The 17,051-nt window shown below is 36.4% G+C and overlaps 1 long non-coding RNA gene across 1 annotated transcript in view; it reads right to left on the reverse strand.

Annotated features, from left to right (window-relative positions):
* Positions 1-17,051, reverse strand: part of LOC104158288 — a 49,826-nt gene that overhangs the window by 3,965 nt on the left and 28,810 nt on the right. The window contains exon 2 of the long non-coding RNA XR_696420.1: positions 2,039-2,191. This is a non-coding gene — a long non-coding RNA (uncharacterized LOC104158288). The remainder of the gene's footprint in view (positions 1-2,038; positions 2,192-17,051) is intronic.

A 17,051-nucleotide genomic window follows, 5' to 3' on the forward strand; every position in this document is an offset into this window, starting at 1 on the left:
TCTGTAACACTGGTATCTAGTCACACCAACCAGAAGATGTGGTGTTATGGGGCCTGCCATCCGGATGTTTTCTTAGACAAAGCAGAAAGCAGAGTTTTCTGTGTCTTTACACTGTTTTCTAGACAGCCTCGAATAAACCTGTTCCTTGATATGCTAAATCCACGTTTTCAGCTGGCCAATGACCTCCTCTGATACTTGTCTGTGGTACAGCCCACAGGAGAAATACAAATATGAATGAAGATGACTTTTCCACATTTTAGTCCATATTACCTTCACAGAGAGGTTTAGTGTGGACTTCCAGTGTGGAAACTGGATTGTGTGCAAATTCAGTGCAATCTCAGAACCCACTTTTTTCCTCCTCCTACCTCCCTCACTTTACCATCCTATGGAGGAATGGGGGTTAAACTAAGTCTCTGAACCACCAAATGTCTGTGGTTTGTTTCCCTTTCCTTACATACAGGCAAGGGTATTTGGTCCTTTGGTTTCCTTTGAAAAGGAAAATATTAGAGACTACCTAGTATGGCTCAGTAACTCTCCTCAGAGAGCAGATACAACCCACTCTCTTTACGAAAGCTTCACTGACTTCATTACAGAGGTGCCAAACAAACAAACAAAAAGTCTTTAATAAGTTTACTTCAACTCAGATAAAAGGAAAGGACAACTGTCATGAAAAAGAGAGTATTTACTGCATACTCTGCAAAAAAGGTCACAACATTCTTCAGTTTTAATCCTAAGGAAATGCTCTGATATGTCAGTAACAGGTGATTTTGGAGAAATATTGTAAGCGGAACGACATTATTTCTCAGAGACACTGCCTCACTGGTAGCGTTCCCATTTCACATACAGGCACTCCACTATCAGCCAGCAAGGGAAACAAAAAGGGTGAAATGCAAAAAGTCGTCCTGACAGTAAGTATGCAAATAAACGAGACTAACATTAGGGTACTGACAACCTTCTATCCCTGGCCTTAAATTTAATGCACAGCTTAACGTATGGGTAAAATGGTCACGAGAGGGCGCCCCTAATATAGGGCCCACCTTGGCCCTCCCCTCTTCCATGTCAACAGCTAAATATCCCCTGCCTGCCTATTACAGGATCTCCTTATTCCAAACGAAAACAGGCTTGTTGTTTTCTTTTCTTTTTAGTTCAGATGTACAAGACCCATCAAGACTCAATCTCAAAAACTAGGCTACTTGAGTCACTTAATTAAAGGAAGGAGAGAGTACAATGTGTTGACACATTTCCTAGCTATTAAACTTTGGTTATTGAACACCAGAAGTTCTCCCACAGCAACGCACAATACCAAGTCTCAGTTGGCCGCTGCTCAGTCTAATGCTACTTAGTGTTATATTACAATGAAAAAAGACAAAAGATGTTACAGACTGTGATTAACAGATGTGTAATAGAAATATATATTACTTCACAGACTTGGTGCCTGAAGGGCTCTGCAAACGGAAATCTTCAAGCATGACCAAATTACATAAAAGATTATAAAGGAAAATTATTTTTAGAATAAATATTAAATATAATGCCTATAATTGTATTTGAACCGAACTGTAACATACTACAGATACTTCATGTATTTTCAGCTCTGTGTATGCTTGCAATGTAGTACCTATATTCGGTGTAAACATGGCCTTATTAGTGCCTGACAAGATTATAGGCCACCCTGAACAGTGAAAAATCATAAAATTTAACACTATGGTTTCCCTATGAAATAATTATAAGTGTTCTCATATAGGTGAAAATATATTCTGTGCATTACTATTCCTTTCACCTTTCATTTTACATTGTTTTCACTTCTCAGGACACAGTATTTAATTTTCAAATTGATTAAGCAAGGTCATTAAACACTGACTTCAATGGCACTACTTAAAAACATTCAGATGCCTTTAAGACTGAAGGCCCAGAGCCGTTAAGAGGCAGTTCTCGTTATAAATAACTAACTAAATAAAAGAGTAGTACTTTAGCCCCAAACCTTGCAATCACTGTCAGAATACTTACAGGCAAACTGTCAGTATAAGATGTTATTTCTCACCTGTACTACTGCTCAGTAGTTAATCATTTTTCGAAGAGCATCATAGCATTTCCATTTGTCTGGGATGTAGAAAGGCTCAAAGATGTGAGGGAAAGGAGTGTCATAGCCACATACTCTTGAGATAGGAGCTTCTAAATTCAAAAAGCATTCCTCCTATTAAGAGAAATACAGAATAAATGTTAGTGAGGCCATTATTTTCAGGAGTCTTGCATCACAAATTGAGGTCGAATGAACTTTGCCAGACTGACAGTCCTGGAAACTCAAACTTTCTATTTATGTTACAGCATAAGTAGTCCAGACCAGAATAGTGCTTCCTTTTGCCCAAAGGTCCATATTAAAATAACAACTTGCATTAATGCTATTTTCATTTTCTACATGTGCGCTGCATTAAATCATAGGCAGGTTATATTTAGTACATCTGCTATACATCCAGACAAGTGCTGCCAAGAAACAAATATTTTAGGAACAAAGGAGTAAGAGTTTCTTTCCCGTGTCGCTTTTAAACATATAGAAAAATTATATAATCTAAGAGTGTGTATTATTTGTTGGATACCTGAACATCACATTCAAACTTCTCTGAACTCTTAGATTATTAAAATTCTGAGAAGCATTAAGCAGTTACGGAAATCTGAACTCAAGTGGATTTGCATATCTCCAACCCTTGACTCAAATCCACGCTCTACACAAAACCCCACAACTTTCTATTTGTTTTCTATGAACATATTTCTATGTTCTATTCAGAGATCAGATTTGGCAATGACTGTGAGAGTTTCATTACTCAACTAGGACACAAAATATCACAGATACACCATATTAATCTGAAAGCAGCCTGTGGAAATACATGTAACGTCATCAGCTTTAATAACCAAATAAACAGTGGGGTTTCAATCTTCCTGCTCTCAAGTGCCAGAGTGATGGCACGGACCATGAAAATCTGCAAGAAGTAGATACAGAAATAACTTTGCCAGATCAAAATGATGTTGATGCTAATTATCAGCTCCCTTTCTCCCCATAACTTTTGCATATGTATTTGCTTTCCAGAGCAGACAAATGAAGCGACAAAACATGTCTCCTCCTGGCCTCTTCTTTATGGACTGCAGCAACTGAGACATCCTGGCCAACTTCCCCTGTACTTGGCTTAGCAAAATGGAAGGTGAAGGATTATCTACCAGCCCTTTTCCACCAAGCCCACAAAGAAAACAGTCAAAGAGCTATGCTTTCCAGCAGCAAAGTGCTAAGTATTTTCTCAGACTGATGAACTGTTTTGAATGCACGTTGCCGTGCAGTCCATGGTAGCCTAACTCTAACTTACTCTCCTTTCTATACATCACAGTATTTGGCAGCATAGAAGGTACGCATAACACACTGAGATTATAACCCTTTTGCTCTACTTACCACTTCGGTGTGTTGTGAAGTGTATTTCTGTAAGACAGATGGAAGTAAAAAGTCCAAGAAGTTGTGTAACTGCATACAGTGTCATTACATTTAATAGTGAACTAATTCACCTAGAAAACTTCAGTCTCTGAATAGGTCTGAGGTAAAAACATATGCAAAAAATATAAAGATATTTTGAGCTCCATTTTCAGGCACTCCTTTGCTTTTCTTTGTAAAGTGAAAGATTCACGATAGCACAAAACGCTGGGAAGTAGAGTGTATTAAATCCTCTACCTGTCCATGAGATAGATCATGATGTCCCAACCTGCTGGCAAAGATATTTTTGATACCAGTCAGTCCTTGGTTCCCACGTTGTGACTGCCCAATAAGACAAAGCAATAGCTTTTGGACCATCCCAAAAGTGACTGCCCAGACCACCTGTGAAATTGCATTACACCAAGACATAGCAGTATATTCTAGACCCACAGCCTTCCAGTCCTGCATTGCTGTTTGAGAGTACCCAACACAGGACCACTACCTAGGAGAGACCTTTGGTTTATGTCTGTGATTACGGCTCATCCCAAACAAAGCTTGGAGAGAAAGTTCCTTAGTTTCACTGAAAACATTTACTGCAATATTCCCCATACATCGGGCATCCATGCAGAGAGCAGCACGGCACCTTCAGCAGCCCAAGCCGCAGACAGAGAAAGGTTAGCCGTGACTGGCAGGTGGGCTGCCGCACTCCCCCAGGCTTGGCTATGAATATAAATCTCAGCTGGTAAACCTAAGCCATACAGAATAGTTGCAAGCATGCATATTTATTAATGCTATTGCTATTATATTGAATTCAGAATAAGAATTAAGTCACGAGACTTTCCAAAATTCCACTTAATATTTTTTTCCTCCTCAGGGAGACCCCAAACCAGCTGTTACAAGCACCCTTTCTGTGGTTTTAAAACTCAGCAATTGCTTTCAGTTTGAGCATACCCCTATTGCTTTGAAATTTGGACAGCTTCCAGAGAGTCAGGTGGATTCCCTTGCCTCAGTGAGGAAGTCAGAGAGTGAAGGTGGGATGAGCCGGGTCGTATTGGCAGATACTGTCCAAGAATGACAACGCAATAAAGGTGAAGAACTCTTAAATCTGAGTTACTCTCTGTGTGTACGTGTACAAATGTAACTCTCTTATGTTTCTGGAGGTAAGGGGGTGTGTTTGCAGATTTTAAACTAAGTTATTGCACTGTATGAGTGAAATACTTCAAAGGCAGAAAAAACAGACCCAAGCCACTAGTCAAATCCATTAGGGAAACTCTCTCCTTACACATTACCTGACCGAAGTCATCACGGTTTCACAAAGATTCACACACAACCGGTTCTGGCTGTAATAATGTCATGCACAGAATTTCACAGTGTAATAGTTTATCATGGGAAAAGTAATTTTCCTAGCAAACTGATAAAATTTGTATAACAATACACTGAATAAACTGCTTACAATTTTTAGAGTATCATCATAGAATCACAGAATGGCTTGGGTTGGAAGGGACCACCAAAGATCACCTCATCTGCACCCCATCGTAAGATCATCTTGCAATGTATTTTTTACCTTACCGGCCATACAGTAACTCACAGGCAAATCCTATACACATGTATATGTTGTTATGGAGAGGTCTATCAAATTATCGGCGCATACATTTTCCAGATGCAACTTACTGGACTAAGTCTCTCAACGTCAATGACCGCAGTAACAACAGAAATGCTGCGGACCTAGCAAAATGAAGATGATTCAGTTGACATTATTTAATTTACAGATTTACTGACAATATTTGCAAGAATATTGATAAGAGCAAATTTCAAAGAATAAAGGCTTTTGAGAATTTTTTTTAATAAAGTGAAAATAAAATCATAATCCAGAAAGTGGAGTATAAAGTTAGTATCAGAGTAAGGTATTTGAAAACAAACAAGAAAATGCACTTTTACTTTACAATGTAGAAGTATTGTAAAGAGACAAGAGTCTTCATCTTGCCAAGAGCCTAGCAAACACTTGACCTTGCCATCATGGTTCTCATTCAAAACGTAATAAAGCTAATGTTTTTATGACTTTCACCATGCGCACAGTAGGATAGCTAGATTTACTCACAGAATCACATTGATACTCTTGTCATATACTAAGTATTTGGTCTTCCAAAAAAAAATAATTCACAAATCCACACATTTTACACATAAGAAGTCATAAAAAATAAGCTTAAGGAAGTACCTTAATAAGATGATTTAGAAGTAAACTGTGTCTTTTTTTAAAAAAAAACTTGTAAGGTGGTTTGATAGAAGCTACCACTACTTTACCAGCCATGATTGGGATACATCCAGGTATGCAGTAAGTCTTTTGTAGGACTGAGGTCTTTTCTTATAATGATCTATAATTAGTTTTGGAGCCAGTTTTGTTTAAAATACAACAAATAAAGTTTATCAGTTCATGGGGGTTTGATTTATCTCTGGAATCAGTTCTAATTTATGGGGTACTCCCTCTATTTCCCCAAATTATAATAATCTAGTATGCTAATATGGAAAACTTTATCCAAGTTTATTTTAGCTTTATTTAAATGTATATTTTACTCTTAACAGAGATTCAGGTACTCATTGCTAAAGTAGGGTTCTGAGTGTAAAACTGTCAAAAACATGTACAACTGAGAATTGCAGGCATTTATAGAGATATACCGTTGTACAAAAAGGATAAAATAAGAAAACAAATCCATTATTGAGCATTACTGAAAGAAAACATTACTCACCCTTCCACAACGTATAGAAAAATAAAGCAATCTGGTCTGCAGTTTAGGGGAAGTGCTTTTAGGCACCTGGCCAACAAGAAAACAGCTGAAGACTTTATTGCTCCAGACCTTCCTTCCTCTGAAGGGAATCTCGAGCATTCTGTATTCATAATAAACTAACCTCCCTATGCAAACATTTTGGTAAGTACCAGTAAATGAGACTATTTAACGTGTAGCTAGCAAGACAGACAATTCCTAACATACTTTTCCCCTTAATTATCCTAGTTTGGTCTTATTCTCTTTACTTCCCTATCTTTTGGATCTATTTCATTTTCCCCCTTGGACTGACACGGATTAAATTCAATAAAAAGTAAATTATTTTTTCTTATTTTTAAATTCAATTACTCTGTAGAGAGTAATTTCTAGAGAATAGAGTTCTACAGATTAATTCAATTAATCTGTAGAATACTCCCTAAAGTGAGAAAACTTTGTTTTAAAAATCAATTATTTCTGCACCATTTCATGTCCCAGGGGTCTCTCCCATGCTATTCTTATTTTACAACACTACAGGTACTCAGAAAAATTAAGAGCTACAAGAATATCACATGACTACAGAGTTGCTGTATCAGACCACTGATTTTACAACTCCTTTTTTCATTACAGGAATTTACTTTCTACAGAATGACAAACAAAAAGTTGATTTTAAAGACTTAATATGAATAGGTAGACTTTGAGAGAAATTTTAATATTTCTTTCAGTATTATAGCTATTATAATAAAAAAGAAGACTAAACATTAAGGTCCATTACACAAGGCAAACTGTAGCAACACTTTCCATGCAAGACTACTTACTTTTCTGCTGACAATAACTACAAAATTTTGACCCAGGAACTCAATGACTAGCTGCAAAGGTTTAACTCAATTGCAGCTTCTGTCAGTTAGAACTCTGAATTTTGCCACCTCATCTATAGATTATAAAATTTAAAAAACCACATATACATTCAAGTAACTTTTCAGAGAGAAAATTCTTATCACATTAGAGTTTCACTTCCTGTTCTGATATTCTGATTTATTTATGCTGTTGTCATAAATTAAAGTGTGGGGCTCAAACAGTTAAGAAAACTTATCCCCTATCACTTTGCAGATGACTGTTACGTTTATATTATCTATTACTTCCCCATATCGATTTTCAACTGTAAATTACCTACCTATTGTAAGAATGAGACGAATCCTACTATAGGTTAATGATGAGCATAATGATGTCATTTACAAGAAAAACTATTTTTTAATTCAAAGCTTAGATAAAGATTTTCAAAAGAAGCTTTCCAAAGAGGCAGCCGATCAAACCCCATTTTATAAAAGCTGGATTTCATGCAATAAAGCTGACACTAAATACAGATTAAAATTTTCTTTGGTTTCTGCTTAAAAAAAAAAGTCTAACTTGAGCAGTTTACTTTCAATAACAGAAAAGTCAAGCATCTGTAGTTTTCATATCTCACAGTTGTAGTACAGTACTTTCCTTGACAGTTGCAAGCACCAAATGCTACACATATTAAAAATAATTTGTTTTGACAACATATATATTACAGCCTTATGAATAGTCGCTTCTATGAGCTACATAAGTACTATACACCCGTGAGATATTTTCAAGTTGAGACAGAGAGAGATCTCTTTTTAGAGGGAACTTTTTTTCCAACAGCGTAGCCATTTTCATCTTAAAATACTTTCATAAATCTCTTCCTGATAGTTACAACAGTGATACAATTTTTCCTGAGAGAACTCTGCAGTTATATGTTGTAACCGTTCATCTTCTATCAAGGAGTTTTCTCCTTTTAGAGAACCCTTTAAAACAATCCTTTTATAACTTAGCACGGCTTGTAATGATTCATTTTATCTGTTACCAATTCTTTGCATTTACATAATTAATATCTTGTCAAATACAGAGAAATAGTTCACTGCTAAAATTATTTACATTATGATTGCCAAACAGATAGTGTTTTTACTTACAAAATACATCAGTAATTAAAAAAAATAAAGAAGCATTTAAGGGAAAAAAGTCTGTTCTGTGTAATTCATTGGCTTGTTACCATTAAAAAGGAATTAATGCTAAGTATTGTCTTCATAGAACTGAATCACATAAAACAGTATGCATAGATGAAGTCAAATTTACTATATAAAAGATAAAGTATTGTAACATAAAATCAACAAAATTATTTCCAAATAACTCACATCCCTTTTAAATCCATCATGCTAAAATAAGAATTTATGTTGGCTATTTTTAATCACGAGTATTGAATGTATTAGCAGTGAATATATTTCTGACCACAGCACTTTTAAGAGGAATAATTAATCCCATTTTAATACTTAAACTTTTTTAAAATTATCTATGAGATGTTGCATTATGGTACTCGTCTCAAATAATTAAAAAAAAGGTTGATATATGAATTCTCTGTACTAATTTCTTTACTAGAAAAGAAAGGGAGTGCATGTGTGCTTTAAACATTGTCTTCACCAAAAGAAACACGCGGGCTTTGGTGGGGAGAGGGGTGACACAATATAAATTCATTCTATACGACACACACTCACTTTTAGAAAGTGTATTTCTACTGTAAGCCATATACCTAAAAGGTTTCCCAATAACTGTTCAAGGAATTTGAACAAAAAATATGTTTAAATCACAAGCAATATAAAATGAAAATAATACAAGTGAACGTAACCCAGGCTTGTAAGACTACAAATATTCCTGTGTACTAAATAAAGTCTTTTCGAAGCTGCTCTCTTCAGGCAGGACAGAACTTTTGGTGCTCTGGCCATAACTACAACCCTGTAAGACGATGTCAGGTCAGCACAGCAACTATGGGGTGACTATGCACCAGGACGAGCCTTGCAAGCCCGTGCTGTTAACATGGGCTCTTTTTCTGTTATGTGGAAGTAAAGAATCCACAAGTTGATTGAAATAGTAAATTAATGTCATCTGAAAAATCAGTATCTAGAGCATCCCATATGTTATTTTTCTGTAATCCTGGATACTCTGTTGACTTTCACTGCAGATATGTATTTGCATGTTTTGCTTCTGGCACATCATTAGCTGATGAAAGTAATGACACTGAAAGGATGTTTTAATTCAAGTCACTGAAAAACTTTTATGTTGCATATTTTTCCAGACGACTTGCAATATTTTTATATTAAAAAATAACCAATTTACTCTGTTAAGCTCATTACTTCCATTTCACAGAACGGAATGTGCATAATTAGGCAAGTAAAACAAATGAGGATAATGTTGTCTTCCTTGTCACTTGTACCTCTGGGAGCTGTAAACACTCTGAAAGAGGATTTGACCAGTAATTCAGGACAGACTCCCCGCTATGAGCTGGGTTTCATTTGTAAAATCCACGTGCATTATTTTTGGGGAGTCATACCTATCGTACTCCACTTCCACTGCAATGAACGGCTTACAAGCAGAGTAACGTTATTGCTTATGAAATATTCATAGTGACTTTAAAATGATGTGCAATTTCCAAGAGGGGAGAACTGAAACGAACTTCTCTATTGTGGATGACAAGAGATAACAAGTGACATGTTTATCTATCTCAGATTTTGCAGAGAGTCTCATCACTATTCATTTACATAATATAACCCTGTTGTACATTGAAAACTTTTATATGGACTAAAGAATATTTTATTTCTTACTCATTTTACATCTCTCTTGAGTTTTATTAGTTGTGTTGCTTAAGACACCACCAGCTATCTTGGCAACAGCTGCCTGATGCAGTTAAGTTCTCATTCACATATGGGTTTGAAGACTGCCTTCAAATTTCATTTTGGTTAGCTTCACAAATGAACAGAACAACCTTTAATAACCCAATGCAAGACTGATATTGTTTGTTAAATTCTCTTTATCAAGTTTACAACACAACCACTCCAACAAACGTTCACGGCAACAGCATTAACTTGAAGCTGTTGGGATTAGAGCCTTGGTCAGTGGCTCAGTTGTCTTGGCAGTAAAACTGCACAAAAAAATCAGCACCGCATTCCCAAAGTATTTAAAAAACAAAAAACCCCCACAAACCAAACAAAAATACCCTTCTGTTTATGTCAAACAGCTTACTCTTACCACAAGAGGAGGCAAACCAACAAAAAGTAATTTTCATTTCTTCCCATCCCATCCTATGTTTTATGCAAAAAGGCTAAGACTTTCCATGAAAATTTTACACAATTTAAATCCAACCTGGTGGAGTCCAGGACTAGAATTGAAATATATTCAATTCAGCATGACACACTGACAGAAATTAAGTTCTTCCCAGTAACTTTATAATTTGCGTTGTTTAGGGCATGTGGTGCAGCAGGCAGCATGACTCTTCTCCACAAAATAAATGGCACAAGATGGATATGCTCAAGAGGATATAACAGGACTTCCAGATTGCTAGAACACGCTACTGCCTTAAATGAACCTTAATAATGCTCTTCGGCAAGTAGGGGGTTTGATATTTAATTGTAACCCACTAGATGATTGCGTCCCACCTTTTCACATGCCCTAAGCCCCACAGACAGACAGAATGACTTCCCAGGCCCACAAGTACCTGAAGAGACTTGCTTTATTTAGTTACCTGGCATTACTAACTCCTCTGTTCAGTCAATGATCCTGCAAACCATTACATATATGTTAACACAGATGAATAATCCAAGTGAAATCAATGGAGCTAAAGAGCATGCATAAAATTATTCTTACGTGAAAATGCTTGCAGATCACAAGTCATTTTTCTGCATGAATAAGCAATATAATAAACATTTGTTAAGCTTTTAAGTGAGGATCATCCCCCTTCTAATTACATCCTAGACCTTTTAATCACAAAGCTAGAAATATCCTACCAATATAATCAGATTTTATACTTTTAGATCATCATTTATCACCTACCATTCTAATTACTTACTTAGGTATTTTGCAAAAACATCTCCTGGTTAAGCTCAGCATGCCAGAAGTGACTGGAAGGATTTGCTGCTAAGAGCTTTAATAGCCGGTGAGTGGTATTTTTATTTTTACAGCTGTTTAGGCAGCTGAGAGATTCTTGCAAAGACAGCCTTGTCAATCTACGTATCTGGCACAGTAAAGTACTCATAGAAGCACTTCACTCAACACACACTAATGAAATTCAAAGGAAATGCAATTTCAACTGCTGTTATTAAACAATCTATAACAGTGTATTTCCCATTTTATACCAAAGCATTTGCATTTTGGGACAGCACAGTGAGAACGATGCTGTCACTCTGACTGATGGTCACCAAACACTTCTCCACTGCAAACCCACAGCTTGGCCAAGCAGTCAGGGAGAGGCAAGTACAAAGGAAACATCTCGTCCACCCATGAAAAGTTCGGAGCTTACCTAGTATTTTTCCACAGTGTATTTTAACATTATCGTCTTCGTAAAATGGACTCGGAGCAGGGAGGAAATAATAGATTACTTGAAACAGATGTATAAGGAATTTTATAGTGTATTCTTTAAACCAAGCTGCCATTTTACTTATGTATTTATAGGAAGCTTCTTAATGACTCAAATCCACAGATAGAAGACTTCTCATGCAAAGCTTCAAGTCATAGATTAAATAGCCTCTCAAATAATGGCAAAAGAGGTAATTTTTATTCTACAGAAAAAGTGCAAAAAATTGAATGGAGAGAAATGCAACAAGGTTTTACAGAAAGTATAAAGGTCTATGCAACAAAATACTCAGAAACACTGAATGAACCATACTGGACACTGAGCTTTTAGGTACAGGCTGACTTATAAAGCATGAAAGAATTATCTTATCATACAATCTTCAGGGATTAGGTGCACTGACACCGATATGCTCTTCCAGTTGTGCAACCACAAACCCAAACCACACTTTGAAACAATGGTTATCCAGTCAGGGATATTCCTGCGCCCACCAGCCCATGCGTCTGATTTCCTCTCAATAAATGAGACCAGCAGGCCATGCCAAGCTTGTTTTTCTTTCCCGAACTTTTGAGAAAGAGTAACGACACAAGAGTTGACAAGGTCTCAGAATCAAAGTCCAGTTTCTTCCATCACAGAAGGCCAGTTTCTACCATAAGTGGATCATATTTGACTGTATTGTACTGTACTGTGGTGATACTGCAGTTACTGGTGGTTTTTTATCCCCGCTCCTTCTATATGACAGGTGATATTAAAACCCTTTTTCTAATTTCAAGCCATTCATTTCAAATTCATTCATATATTCTTTTTCCCTAGCATTACTTTAGTACAACAGGTCCTTTTCTGCTGGTTACCTTTGCTCATTTCCCCAGTAAATTTATAAACAGGACTTACATTCCTATAGCCTTCATTTTGATACTGGGAAGAAGGTAGGCACTGTTAAGCTATTTTCACATAGCAGGCTCTCCACAGCTTCTGATTACGCCAGCAGTTCCTCACTCACACTCTGGTTTCAATGCTTTTTTTTAAAAATTAGTTGACCACACTTATATATAATATTCCACATGAGATTCTACCGCTACCTTCTGCAACAAAACAAGTACTTACTATTTCCACTGTAAGGACCTCTCCAAATGCACTTGTCTTTTTATCCAGCTGTGCAATGTTGGTGGTACACAGCTGAGCAGAAGGTGGTAGCTGAGACACCACCTTTTCCTCTTTTGCCCAACTAGTAAGATATGAGCTTATGGTTAAAAAAAGTTAATAGCTCCTAGCTATGTAACCTTGGATTTTATCCGACTAGACTGTATTCTGTTTCTGCTTCTGAGACCCCCAACATCATCCAGGTTCATTTTAGGATTCTAATTTTTACTATATTTACACCAGACCGACTTTATGACTCATAAATTCTATTTTTTGTAACTAAGAAACTAAAGAGAGTGTTAAGATCTAACCAAGTCTTAAGGAAAGCTACTAGGAAGGCTACTGTTACAACTTGGTAACCTTTTTGAGAGCCCAACATACAACCATCTCCTCATCATATACCTTGCAGTTCCTGTACTGGCACAATTTTGTAATGTCACAATCTGATCTGTCAGGCTAATCTGGCACAACATACACTCGCTATATAGAGCCCAGCAAATTCAGTAACAAATTAAGTTTCAGAAAACATTGGCCTGACAAAATTTTTTATCAGACTACAGTAATTGAAGAAAATGAGTATTTTATGCTTTTAGGAGGGAATTCAGAGCTATGAAGATGGAAAACCAGTGTTAATAAAAACCCAGCTGTAGAAAAGTTGTTATGGGGCTTTTCTCACTGTATTCAGTGACTACATTAATTCTGGATTTTTCATGTGTCAGTTGGTAGAAATACAGTCAATCAATTCTGCTAACAACGGTAAGAAAGAAACCTGCAGACACTGCAGGCATGGGTTTATAACACTGAAGGTCCAGCTTTAAGTGTTTGACATCATACTTTGTCTTGATCAAGAGAAGAAACATGCTCTCAAATGTCTTCTTTGTGGTTGGTTAAAAAAAAAGAAAGCCACAGAAATAAAACTCACATGTAACACATTATTTTCATGGTTTGTATCTGCTATGAATTCAGGGATACTCCAGAAATTATGGGTTTTGTTAGCTGCATAGTTTCCTATCCATCGTAAAATCAATATTATTTGGAATGCTCTACAAAAATAGAGGTTTAAGCAGCTCTCTCTAAACAGTGTATAATTTTTCAAGATATTTCTACTTATTTTAGTGGTCACCACAAATTACATAGAGAAAGAAAAGCTTAACTTTCAATGGTTAATAAACAACTTCAGCCTAGAAGACCCTCTGACCAAACAAAGGAATGGCCGAGGTTTACTGCAGCATGGTGACCAAAGCATACCGAAATTCAAGTTGTTGCTTTGCAGTTTTCTTATTGTGTACAATGGTTTCCAACAGCCAGACATCTTTTGAAGGTTTTCTTACTTGATATATTTTTTCTAAGCAATCCCCATTTGCATCTTAAACCAGCATTTTCAAGACCTTTTTTCTTTCTGATTTTTCCTCCCTAAAATGGGCATATGAAATACACATCTGAATTTCTCAGCTCTAACCAGTGTTTAAATACTCTGTGCCGTTACATGTCACGTTAAGTTTGTCAGCTTCTCTGAGAACAGAAAAAAAAAACCTATTAAGACAGGTTGTTTTTCCTTCACTCTGGGATTTTCCTTCAGGATAGGTGATTTCAGAGGGTGTGAGTGGTTTTAATTAAGTAATTAATTCACTTTTGGGAGTGAATTGATTTAACTGAAAAACCTCAAAATATTTCATACTAAAATCAAAAGCAAATCAAAACTTTAACAGTATTCTTAAAAAATACATAAAATGTATGGTTTAGAATACAGTTTGCAAAACAAGTGCAATCTACCTTGCAGACAGACTGCTAACGCTGCAAAGCAGCTAAGCAGCTTTAAGATGGATAATCTCAATTGCCATATACCTGCATTGACAGACTAGAGGCTGGATGTCCAATGCTATTTATGTTCTTGTAAGGGAGATAGTTATTTTAAGACACATTCAACAGGATCTTTAATTCTCAGTCACTGCTAAAAAGTTTCAAATCTTTCTGCAGGGAGATTTACTCTAAAATGAAACATGCTCCCCTTTGAAGGTGGTTTACTCTTACTGACTAGGAAGGAGGCCTGGACTGAATGGATTAGAGATGTAATTTTTAGATTAATTATTATAAAGAAAAATTCAAATCCATGCCACCTCATTGCAGTGGCTGTCTTTATACACGTTGTTGCTGAGATGAGACAAACGCTCACAGTTAAATGGAATTATTGTGGAAGCTATTTAATACCAAACTGGACCAGTACAAAATCTGTAGTACCTAGTGAGAGTGTCCATCGATAACAGTAAAAGACACAATGTTACTTTAAAAATCTATCCATATTTCCCTCTCTTTTCAGTCCTTATCAACTGCCAAAGGTGGTAAAATCTTTATAGACATAAAATACAGGATAACATGTTGTCAGTACACAGATGGTGAATGGTCTTGAGATCTTCCAAGTTTCTTGACTACCTGCTGGAATTCAAAGTTGGTATAGTATCCAGCTTCAAATGTGAATGAAGATTGCAGGTAATCAAACACATTATAAAAGAAAACAAAATGCCATTCATTAGGTGACTTGATAACTTCTGAAGTTGCTCCTATAAATTCATTTCAGCATGTTTTAGATTAACTCATTGGCTTCTCAAATGAGGTTACTAATGGAAATTACCATTTTCTAAGAACAGAATCCAGTTGGACAATATTTCTGAATATTCTACGAGTAATGACTGTAAATATATAAACTGATAAGGAAAGATGTCTAACAGAATACACCGATCCATTCTCATAACACTGCACTCCTAAACCTGTATACAATGTTACGCGTAGTATTTAGAAACAGATGTTTCCCTCCAGTAGCTCAAAACTCCATATGAAAATGGGAGACATTCAGATCTTCCTACTCAAAGCTAAATCAGAGAACTTCTATATTAAAGAATAGTAAAAGATTATTTATAGCTTTTGCAAAGATGGTAACATCCACATTTAGTCACAATAAGTGAATAACCTGTCATGCTTATTTATATGAGAAATCTTTTTCTTAGTATTCTAAATACAGACAGTGAGTAAATACATAAAGATTAGAGGATTGTGCCTCAAAGGAAATTAGATTTCTCAGTTTTGGTTTAATCAAGCAGGATTCCTCCAAAGGGAAGTTGTTAAAATGGCCTTGGAAATGCAACACTGATGATGTCATTTCAGTTTTGAATAACACTGGATTGCTTCTTCTGTATTACTTATGAGGTTCCTCGCTCATCTGAAGCATTCTCAATACATTCCAAAGATAAATTGCTTATCTGAAGCATTCTGAATAAATGGAAACAAGTTGCTGACTCAACACGTAGCAATATATGGTGTTACAACTCATATTTCAGAGACATTTTCTCTCCTTTCACTTCAGCCATTCGGGACTGAATAGGGCATAACTCCATCAATATATTTATTAGTATATAATCACATTAATTCCATCAACATCAATATATATTGCAGTTGACTCAAGACACGTGTATACAGCGGTCTTGATCTTGACACCTACAGTATACACAAGAATATTCAATGTTAGCTTTTTATACTCAGTATTTCTTATTCTCGGTCAAATAGCATTGCTAATTTAAGGTGGTGGCCAGGTCAGTGAGAACCTGACGTTTAGAACCTAATCCCCAGGTAGGGTAGCTGCAGCTATTCTGTAACAAACAAAAAATAAACAAACAAACAAGAAAGACCACCCTGTTTACTACAGAAAGACTAATTTTTGAAGTACTCACATGAATACAGAACTGTCCTAATAACTAGCTACAGAGAGGGGTAAAATTGCAAAGAGAAGCATTCTCCTCGTGGCACCCCAAAAGCTGCAGTGGCACCGAAGAGCAAAGAAGGGAGCACAAGGATGGCACTGCTGCCCGATAGCCAAGGTGCTCCCCTCAGGGACACCAGCTCCTGAATTCCTCCTCCTCATTCGTACATTTTATCCAATGGCTGCGAATGCAAAACAGAGAAACAGCCCAGGGAAGAAACTCGAACTTTCAATCAAGAACATCAAGTTTGTCAGAAATGCCTGGAAAGACAGAACTAATCCCTGACAAACCACCTGGTAAAACTGCAAAAAGATTCGATGTTGGTATTTTCTGACAGAACAACATTTTGTCAAAAAATCCACAGCCAGTCTTAAAATAGAGGTGCTTTATCTTTTTTTCTAAAGGATGAAAGCATTGCATGCAATTAGTTTCCTTGAAATAATAGGTTTGCAGAGACTACTCACTAGCAGCCCCAAAACAGTGGAGCTGGATGGTCAGTCCTCCTCCAGGTCCTCGGCGATTTTCTTTACCTACCATTATCGCCTTGTACATAGCCG

Source organism: Cariama cristata, unplaced genomic scaffold, assembly GCF_000690535.1.
Source record: "Cariama cristata isolate BGI_N322 unplaced genomic scaffold, ASM69053v1 scaffold2762, whole genome shotgun sequence".
NCBI lineage: Eukaryota > Metazoa > Chordata > Aves > Cariamiformes > Cariamidae > Cariama > Cariama cristata.